The following is an 11,348-nucleotide window of genomic DNA, read 5'->3' as shown; positions in this document are numbered from 1 at the left end:
GAAGCTTGAACATGCTCTTTGAGTTGAATTCCTTGATCCAATTGTTTCTTTTGGAGTCAGTTTCAGAAACTTTAATTCCCAGCGGAGTATAAAATCTACTCCTGCATCCTTCAAACCTCATCAAAATGCTTCTCACCTGTTAAAGAGAGTCAGCACCTGAAAATCTCATCAATCTATTTGAGTTTTGCTTTCAGCAAAGATCATGCGCTCCTAGTTATTCTTGACAAGAGATGACTGGCCCATTAGTGAAATCGATCAAAGATGGTAAATTCTTCATTCCTTTTGAAAGATTTTAACAGAGTTTGAAATTACCGAACTTGCGTTACGCGGTTTGGTCTTTTTGAAAGATTTTAACAGAGTTTGAAATTACCGAACCTGTGTTACACAGTTTGGTCGTTTTGAAAGTTTTTAACAGAGATAGAAATTACCGAACCTGTGTTACACGGTTTGGTCTTTTTGAAAGATTTTAATAAAGATGGAAATTACCGAACCTGTGTTACACGGTTTGGTCTTTTTGAAATGTTTTAATAGGGAAAATATTTCCGATCCTGTGTTACACGGATTGGTCTTTTCTTCCTTCTCCCGGGTATTTAGTACCCTGATGATTAGTATTGTAATGTCAAGTAGTGACTTACCTAATCATCGTTCCGCAATGTGCAGCTTCCTAACGTGTTAGGAGCCATGTGTATCTGCGAAGAGGTTTGTATGGGACTGTTTAGCAGGACCTACGAATTTGGGTTTACATAGAACTGTTTAGCAGAACTGCGTGATCCGGAGTGATTCGCTACCTTGAAAGAGAGGAGTCAGAATTACTCGGATAGTTAAACAGATTTATTTTCAGCAACGATCTGTATAACTATCGTTAGGCTTGAGACTTAGTCTCGCCCCAGGTACTTAGTACCCAGATGATTAGTATTGTAATGTCAAGTAGTGACTTACCTAATCATCGTTCCGCAATGTGTAGCTTCCTAACGTGTTAGGAGTCATGTGTATCTGCGAAGAGGTTTGTATGGGACTGTTTAGCAGGACATACGAATTTGGGTTTACGTGGAACTGTTTAGCAGAACCGCGTGATCCGGAGTGATTCGCTACCTTGAAGAGAGGAGTCAGAGTTACTCGGATAATTAAATAAATTTATTTTCAACAATGATCTGTATAACTATCGCCTGGCTTGAGACTTAGTCTCGCCTCGGTATTAGAAGTTTGAGTTTAGCTCAAATATTAGAGTACCTCGATGATTAGTAGTGTAATGTCAAGTAGTGACTTACCTAATCATCGTTCCGCAATCTACAGCTTCCTAACGTGTTAGGAGTCATGTGTATCTGCGAAGAGATTTGTATGGGACTGTTTAGCAGGACATACGAATTTGGATTTACATGGAACTGTTTAGCAGAACCGCGTGATCCGGAGTGATTCGCTACCTTGAAAGAGAGGAGTCAGAGTTACTCGGATAGTTAAACAGATTTATTTTCAGTAATGATCTGTATAACTATCGCTAGGCTTGAGACTTAGTCTCGCCTCTGGTACTTAGTACCCAGATGATTAGTAGTGTAATGTCAAGTGGTGACTTACCTAATCATCGTCCCGCAATGTGCAGCTTCCTAACGTGTTAGGAGTCATGTGTATCTGCGAAGAGGTTTGTAGGGGACTGTTTAGCAGGACCTACGAATTTGGATTTACGTGGAACTGTTTAGCAGAACCGCGTGATCCGGAGTGATTCGCTACCTTGAAAGAGAGGAGTCAGAGTTACTCGGATAGTTAAACAGATTTATTTTCAGTAATGATCTGTATAACTATCGCTAGGCTTGAGACTTAGTCTCGCCTCTGGTACTTAGTACCCAGATGATTAGTAGTGTAATGTCAAGTGGTGACTTACCTAATCATCGTCCCGCAATGTGCAGCTTCCTAACGTGTTAGGAGTCATGTGTATCTGCGAAGAGGTTTGTAGGGGACTGTTTAGCAGGACCTACGAATTTGGATGTACGTGGAACTGTTTAGCAGAACCGCATGATCCGGAGTGATTCGCTACCTTGAAAGAGAGGAGTCAGAGTTACTCGGATAGTTACACAGATTTATTTTCAGCAATGATCTGTATAACTATCGCTGGGCTTGAGACTTAGTCTCGCCTCGGGTATTAGAAGTTTGAGTTTAGCTTGAATATTCGATTACCCTAATAATTGGTCGAGTCTTTGACTGATCGGCATGATTTAAAAAAAAAAAAAAAAAAAAAAAAAAAAAACTCTTTGAGTGTTTCGAATTATACTTGTCTTGGACAAATTGCAATGTGGTTTCTAAAAAATTAAAAAAGAAAATGGAAGCTCTTTGAGTGATTGAAGTGATTAACTTGTTTCTTTGGTTGGTGCTCTTGGAGCAATTGTTATGTTTACTTTGGCTTAGCCTGATATATAAAAAAAAAAGAAAAAGAAAAAATGTTTGTGTTTTTGTAATCGTTCGTTCGTTTTTTATTAATTAGTCGAGTCATGAGTATTAGGGAGAGACTATCTCTTTGAGATGTCTTAGTTGCCGAGTTAAGAGTCGGTGAGAGGCTATCTCCCTATTGTTGGTAGAGTTTTATCTTTGTGAATATCGTTTTAAAACTGAAAACCCAAAAATTTGCTTTGTTTTGGTTTCGGGTCAGTCAAAATGTGTCGTCTGTTCAGCTTTGCCATTCGCGTATTACACACGCTCTGCCAAAGAGGGGCATCTGTAGACACCCCATTTTGACCGGACCCAAGTTCGCTATGCTTGGGAGAAACCCCATCCGATCATTTCCGCCATGTTTCGCATTTTTCCGTGAGAGGTTGAGAGAGATTATTCATAAGAATCCAAGCGAGGGAGAATTTGGACCCGTTTGGTGGGCCCGCATTGAACATTTGTTTAAAATTCGAATCAACCGAGGGCCCACATTGTGGGGCCCACGTTGTGGGGCCCGCGTTGTGGGGCCCACATTGTGGGGCCTCAGTAGGGCCTCTTGTGAGGCCTCTTATGAAGAACAATAATGATGGATTCTCCACTAAAGAAACATGATGGGCCCTCCACTAAGAAGAATGATGATGGATTCTCCACTAAGAAACATGATGGGCCCTCCACTAAGAAGAATGATGATGGATTCTCCACTAAGAAACATGATGGGCCCTCCACTAAGAAGAATGATGATGGATTCTCCACTAAGAAACATGATGGGCCCTCCACTAAGAAGAATGATGATGGATTCTCCACTAAGAGGGACAACATGATGAGCTCTCCACCAACACATCTCTCTCTCTCTCTTTCTCTCCCTATATATATCTTCCTTCCCATCCATAAAAAAAAGGGGAGAAAAGGAGAGATTTATCTTCCATTATCTTTTTCTCTTCCATTATCTCTTCCAATCACTCACTCCAATCCCTTTCTCTATATTCTTCTTCCATTATCTCTCCCAATCACCTCCCAATCCTTCCCTCTAAGAGAAAGTGAAGACGGCGGAACGGATCGGCGGCAACATTTTTTTTTGGGGGTTTTCTTTGCTAATTGAAAGGGTAAGACAAAGCGTATATCCGAGGATTACTTACCCTAGAGACAAGGAGAGCTAGCAAGGTTGGTATTCCAAAACCCTCTTTCATATATCTTAAACTAGAAGCATGCTAGGATTGAATTTGTGATTTATTTTTATTTTTTCTTATTGTTATTCAAAATATGTTTTTTTCAATCTCTGAGTGTTTTGAACATTAAGAAGTGTAGAAATCTGGAATTTCGAAGAATTTTGACTTCGTTTTGACCGTAATTTGACCTTTTGAACTTTACCCTCAAAGGGGTAAAATTCTAAAGATTGAATTTAAGAAGATGTCAACATAGATCCAAAATCAATGAAAATTTAAACATAACATAATTGTAAGATTTTGAATTAGTACGAATTTCTTTATGAATTCTTGATTTGATTTAAAGGGTTTAAAAATTCATTTAACTCTAGGGGTATTTTTGGAAAAAACCAATTTTCAAAAACTCTATAATGTTTTCAAAAGTGAAATTTGGATGAGATGCAAATTAAATCTAATCTAATCTCCCGTGAATTTTTCAAGATTTGTGGTTGCTGTTGGATATTTGTTTATGATTTTTTACGTAAAATCATGCATGCTGTATTAAATCTGATAAAAATAGTAAATTGCAATGAAAACTTCTGAAAATATTTGTTTGATAATTACTACTGGAATTACATGTTTTCATAAAGTTTAAACTGATTTGGATTTGATTTACTATGTGTTTCTTTGTTAATTCATAATCTGGATGGATATTTGTAAAATCGTAAATTAATAGTAAATCATTTTTAAAATTTATGAAACTTTTACAGTAATCCTTTCTTATTGTAATAAACATACTATAGAAATTTCATATTGTTTTGAATTGATTAGCTATACGTTACTGTGTTAATTCACAATCTGGACAGAAACTTTCAACATTGAAAAACTAATAGCAAACCACATTTAAAATCTATGAAATTTTTATTATAATCTTATATAATTAAGGAGAAGTTACTGTAAAAATTTCATCTTGTTCTGAAAAGATTTGTTATATGTTGATGTGTAAATCTACAATCTGAATTGAAACCTTTTAAAATCCTTGAGTAAATTGAATTAAAATCAAATTGTTTTAAAAATTTCCAGATCATAATATTCCATCACATATTCAATCATTAAATTATCAAAATAGAAACCTTAGGAATCACTGATTTCCTTTGTAAAATCCTGATGCTGTGATTAGTTTGTATGTTTTATTTTCTCATCACATTTACTCAAACTTAATCTAACAAAACCTGAAGGCATCATAGATTGCGCGAACTTATTGCACACACTTACATCACTTGCATCTAAACCCCTGCATCTCACATGCACACACGTCCTATTTTAGGAACCCGGAGTGTTATCTAGCATGGTTGACTGGGATTTCATCACCTGGTGCCTCTGTGCTAGAGAAGCATTCCACCCTTAGCCTAGTACCTTTATGGTACGTAAACGGATCTCTTGTTCACGTACTGATACGCCGGACACTGGTACAGTATATCGAACATGGATTCGCGCTAAGGGAACTCTTGGCCTTACCCCTAGATTAACCCACACATGCATGTAGTATACGAACACATGTGCATCACGTGTGTGAGCCTAGTTTAGGATATCCTACCCATTTGTGTCTAGATTAGGCCGTAGTCCATCTTCCAATGGCTACGATCGGTCCTAGGTACACAAACAAAGTCATGAGTCGAGATCCTTTCTCCACTCCGCTAGATTAGGGTTAGGGTTGATGCCTTCAGGTAACACTGATAAAATGTGTGAAGATTAAAAAAAAACTTTTCCTTTGGGGTTAGGATGTAAATCCCATTCATTTTCAAAGATCTCATAGGATTAGTCATTCATGATCCATCCGTTGAAAGCAATCTTATGCTATCTCATCTCATCTTGATCACATATTTTCAATCTTCTATTATCTGATTCGATCGTGTTTCCATCTCTTTTAGAGAGTCTTTTGACTCATCTGTCTTTAGTTGTTGTCAGTAGAGTCTTTGAGTCATGTTCCTTTTCTTTTAGGGAGTCTTTGACTCATATATCCTTTAGTTGGTGTTAGTGGAGTCTTTGACTCGTGTTTTCATCTCTTTTAGAGAGTCTTTGACTCGTTTATCCTTTAATTGGTGTTAGTGGAGTCTTTGACTCGTGTTTCCATATCTTTTAGAGAGTCTTTTGACTCATCTGTCTTTAGCTGTTGTCAGTGGAGTCTTTGACTCGTGTTTTCTTTTCCTTTAGAGAGTCTTTGACTCATATATCCTTTAGTTGGTGTTAGTGGAGTCTTTGACTCGTGTTTTCATCTCTTTTAGAGAGTCTTTGACTCATTTATCCTTTAGTTGGTGTTAGTGGAGTCTTTGACTCGTGTTTCTTTTCTTTTAGAGAGTCTTTGACTCATTTATCTTTTAGTTGGTATTGTTGGAGTCTTTGACTCGTGTTTCCATTTCTTTTCGAGAGTCTTTGACTCACTTCGTTTTCTTAGTTGGTATCATTAGAGAGTCTTTGACTCATTTGTTCTTTTGTGATATTACCAGGGAGTCTTTGACTCGTTGGTTCTTCCGTTGGTGTTATTTGGGAGTCTTTGACTCATTCCTCCTTTAAGTTGTAGTATTAGAGAGCCTGTGGCTCATTTGTCTTCTTGAGTGCTGTTAGTAAGGAGTTTCTCCATAGTCTTGTTGTCATTTCTTCTTCTTTGGAGACTAGCCCAGTCTCATTATAGCTTTGCTTTTTGAGATCATAGATCATTTTTGTTGTCATCGATAGTCTAGTTTGCCTTGTTTAGGGGTTTCCCCTATTTGCCCTAAGGTTTGGTCCTAGGGTTTTGCTTTGTGTTTTCCCTTAGGTCTTTGACCAAAAGGGTGAAAACTCTTTACTTTAAAAACTTTTGAAAAACTTTAAAAATATGAAAAACAACTGAAAAACCTTAAAAAGCCTAAAGTGTTGAGTGTTTTAGAATCAGTAATTAGGAGAGTTTGTTTCGAACTACGTTGGCTTGATCCTCTTCCACGAGGTACGTAGTGCAGCTTGGGATCCACATCCCAAGTCCAGCCAAACCTTTAAAAATAAAAATTTTAAATCTTTCAAAGTTACAAAAATATTCAAACCATTTTCAAAAAGATCTTCCTCTAGAGTTAGGAGTATGTCCTAGCTGTTTAGGTTGTGTTCTAGAGTTAGGAGTTTGTCTTGATTTGTATTGATATGGTATGTCCTGTCGTGTGAGTGTCCCTAGAGTTAGGAGGCCTCAAGTCGATCGGTTAGACATTTAGTCGAACCGATGGGTAGACTAGGCATATAGTCATCCCGTGGTTTTCATTAGGTTGCACGGCCTAGTTACACATAGGATTGTAGGAACTACCTGCATTAGCCTAAGGCTAATCAACTTGCATTAGTTAGGGCATATAGGGTGTCCTAAAATCCATAATTCACTGGAATTTTAATAATCATACAAGAAGCTTTAATAATTGGTTCGGTCTTTTAGATCGAGTCTAGGATAGAGGGCTAGATGTCTTAGGCATCATAATTTAGAATAGGGCATCGAACTACGTGGGCTCCGATTCTTCCCGAGGCCGGGATACGTAGCGCAGCTAGGATGGATGGCCATTCTGGTCCGAGTCCAGTCCTGCATTAGAGTTAGGACTTGTCTTGTCCCGTCATACATAGCATAGATTTGTGTCTCATGTTTTGATATGTTTTCTTACTTTCTTGTACTGATACTATACCTTTGGTTGTAGCTTGCATGTGCGTGTCCACCAGAAACTTAGACACCCATTAGGCATGTCACTCATAACCTAGCTTTGCTTAGGTGACACATTTTTCATTTCATTTTACGTGTTTATTTCTCCATTCTCAGGAAATGCATGCTTAGGTAGACGATTCCTGAGGATTGTTCCCATTTCACATGATTTTTACTCAAACTTCTTTGGAATTAATGAAAATGGCATAAGAGACCAAGTGCTTGCACTCGGGCGAATTGGGGGTGCTCTCAGACCTTCCCCATTCGTAACCAGGCACGAACCCATATATATTTCTGGTTATCCATTGCACAGAGGATTTGATTTTAGGGTTCCATGGCCTATCCATGGATGGCGACTCTGAGTTCTTTTTAGGTACATCTCGGTTTCGAGCCCTGGCTCCTGATCAGGATGTATCTCATTGTTTTGTATCGCCACTCGTGCTATGCTGTGAGGGTGGCATCCGTTTCGAGAGTTCCTTGGCAGAGCTCTCCTTCACATTGTGGAGATCTTAGAGGATTGCTGTGGGGACCTCGCGTCCCTCGCCGCACTCGTCCTCTCCGGATCGGGGTCCACAGCGATCTAACGGCCAGATGTACTGTCGCTATTGAAAGGTGCCCTATAGGGGTGCAATTTAAATAGAAAATACATCAGTAGCTCTATAAAAAGAGCAAATTTTACCCATTTACAAAAACATATGAAAATTCACTTTGGGAATTTGAATTCCAGTTATTCCAAAGCAATTTAACACTCTTGAAAGCCTTTCAAACTTGTTCTTTACATTTTTTTAGAAGTTTTGTTCTAATGTAATGTTTTCTGCAGAAACATACACTAGTGTCTCAAATACTTGTATTCCAACGGAGATTCGGGATTTGATTCCTCTCAGTGCAAAACGCCATCAAACGTTTGGTGAAGGATTCACCGGGCTTCATTGTATCTTGGAGGCAAATTCGTGGTTCCCCTTGCACACTAATTGGTGGGGGCGAATATCATCTCAAGGAAAGCCACTATGCGCCTTGAAGCATCTCATTCTATTTCTTTTCCCACCATCTCCATCGTCCATTTTCTCTAACAGCCATGTTTCCCAAGACTCATTGCTGATTATAACTAGGTTTCTAGTTATTCTATTTTGTGAGGACTCTAAAAAAAAGAAACTTGTGATTATGATTTCCGTAAAAGAGAAGAAAAACGTATGACATTTTGTGCCTCTTGAAACATACATTGAAGAGAAGAAAATCCTAAGGCATTGTGCCTTTTGCAAATTAAGAGACAGCAATGGAAAGGAGGACTTGCGAAGGTATTCTTCAAGGGAACTTCATGATTTCGGCAATATATTTTTCAGAGCAGTTGGAGGAGGAGGAGGACCCAAAGGCAGAGGTAATGGAAAAGAGGGGGAACCAACATGATCAGGTAAAACATGAAGATGAGTAGGAATCTGAGGGTTGGATACAATGTGACTGCTCTCGGCACGAGCAGTAAAGAAGGAGACTGACTCAAAGGAGGTGAAATCGGCGGAAATATAGTGGCAACGCAACGGAAGGCTATAACAACGATAACCCTTCTTGGTGCGAGAATACCTCAAACAGACACATTGCTCCGCCCGAGGATTCAATTTATCCGGATCTGATGAGAGGTTGTGAACCAAACAGACACAACCAAAGACCTGTAGAGTGATGGGAAAGGGGTCCCCTTTAGGATGAAGGATTGAGAAAGGGAAAGAACCATCTAAAATAGAAGTGGAGCTGATTAGCCAGGAAACATGCGGTAAGAATGGCATCGCTCCAATAGGGTTTCAAAACCCGCCTCTGAAAGGGAAGAGTGTCAACATTATCAAGGAAATATCAGAGTTTCCTCTTGGCTACACCATTTTGCTAAGAGGTGTATGCGCAAGAGGGCAGATGAACAATTCAGTGGGTGGATAAAAAGGTGCGGAAGTCAGAGAAGTACTCCCTAGCATTATAAGTGCACAAACATTTAATATTACAATTACATTAGTTAGTAATCTCAGCATGAAATGTGTGAAAGGCATGAAAAACCTCTGTAACAAGAAAGAGACATGGCCCTCTAGGGACCCCATACAGCTGAATGTACTAAATCAAAAGGACGCGATACTTTGGAACAGCCTTAGAGGGAAAAGACACACAGCAATGTTTCCCAAGTTTATAGGGCTCGTTGTGAAAAGACTGAAGAGAAGAAGAAATAATAGGTGATTATCGAAGCTTCTAGAGAGATGGGTAGCCAAGACGGCAGTGGCACATATATGGATTGATGTAGCTATGAAAAATAGCACGCAGAGGTCAAAGGCTAGGCGATAGAGTCCATCCACCTCATGACTTGAGCCAATCGTCTTCCCAGTCGAGAGATCCTGAAATACACAATAAGAAGGAAAGAATGAGATTGAGCAGTTAAGATTCTTAGTTATCTGACTAGCAGAGATCAAATTGAAGGGAGACTTAGGGACACACAGTACTGAAGATAAAGTAAGGCTAGAATGGGATGAGAGAGTGGCAATATCAGAGATGGGAATAGTGGTTCCATCGGCAAGAGTAACAGAGTGAGAAGTAGAAGGGCTAAAAGAACTAAGTAGAATTACTGGTCAAGTGGTTCGAGGTCCCAAAATCAGTAATCCAAGAACTAGAGCTAATGAGGAAGGAGGCAGCTGAATTACCTAAACTACCTGGCTGTGCAAAACCTGTAGCCGAGGGTGGCTACTGAGTCATAGGCACTGAAGCTCCTAATAGTCTGCCCCAGAGAGAGTAAAAGTATTACTGGGGGCTGCGGCTGGAATGGTAGAGGGGGCATCGAAGCATCAGGGAGATCAACATCAATGGGTTGGGCAGAGCGTGATAGACAAAATTCGGGATGGAGAGCATAACAAGTATGAATATGATGGCCCTCCCCCCTACAAAGAGTATAGTACAGGCGACCACAACCACCACCACCCTAGCCACCACCATAATCGCGGCCACCACCACTCTACCACGACCAAAAGAATCACTGCCATGACCAGACCGGTCAACACCATCATATGCCGCAAGGGCCGAGCCATCGACTAGTATGGCAAAAAAGGAATCGCCCAAGAGACACTGTTAGGCATAGGAATAAACCTCCGTGAGGGAGGGAAGAGAGCCGAAGCCAAGGATCTGCTGTCAGAGATGAATGAAGTCAAGACCCAAGGTGTCCAGGAGGTAAACCACGTGGAGCTGGTCTCGTTGTCATTCTAGAGTAACCAAGTCAGATGTGAGAGGCATGAAGACATCAAGCTGCTGGCAAAGAGAGAAAAACTGACTATAATATGCAGTGAGAGGGGTGTCACCATGTCGAAGGTACATCCACTCCGAGTATATAGAACAAATGCGGGTGAGGTTGTCAACCCAAGAGTAAAGGATAGAAATATGGTCCTAGATTTGCTTGGATGTTGGAAGGCACATCATGGTGCCAGCGATATGAGGAGCCAGACTTTGCCAGAGGAGGGTGCGGATTAGAACATCCTCCTGTTCCCACCGAGCATAGGAGGAATCATCGTAAGAGAGTGGATTATGCCGCATGAAATGGACATTGCCTCAAGCTAGGAGGTAGGTCTCGAGTGTCATTTTCCAATGCAGATAATTGGTCCCGTCTAATTTGACGGTAGTCTTCTGTGGGAATGACACGTACACAGAAAGAGAATAATTAGAAGATGGAGCCGAGGGTGAAGGATTCGAGCTAACTGGAGGATCCATGATGATAGAGGGATCAATGACGAAAGAGAAAAAAGAAGACTCCCAACCACCACAACGGAATGTGAATAAGAGGAAAAGGATAACTAATAGGTGGATGCCGCGGCTCCGAAGGGGAGAAAGGGAAGATGTAGACATGGTACAATGACCAAGGAGAAGAATTGAAAGAGATCAGAGCCACAGGACAGAAGTAAAAAAAAGACCAAAGTTGACTTAGGCCATGGAAAAGAGGGGTTTTAGAAGCCCGAGAAGCAGGAGTAAGAGAGGTTAACTAGAGGGTTAGATTGGGGTTTAGATTAGGGCCTAGGTTAGGGTGTGAGGTTGTAGGATTTTAGTGGTTTGGGTGGTGTAGGTTAGGGTTTCAGGGC

Source organism: Tasmannia lanceolata, unplaced genomic scaffold, assembly GCF_043159265.1.
Source record: "Tasmannia lanceolata isolate RefF3 unplaced genomic scaffold, GAP_Taslan_0.1 ptg000012l, whole genome shotgun sequence".
Classification (NCBI taxonomy): Eukaryota; Viridiplantae; Streptophyta; class Magnoliopsida; order Canellales; family Winteraceae; genus Tasmannia; species Tasmannia lanceolata.
This window is presented reverse-complemented; position numbering follows the sequence as displayed.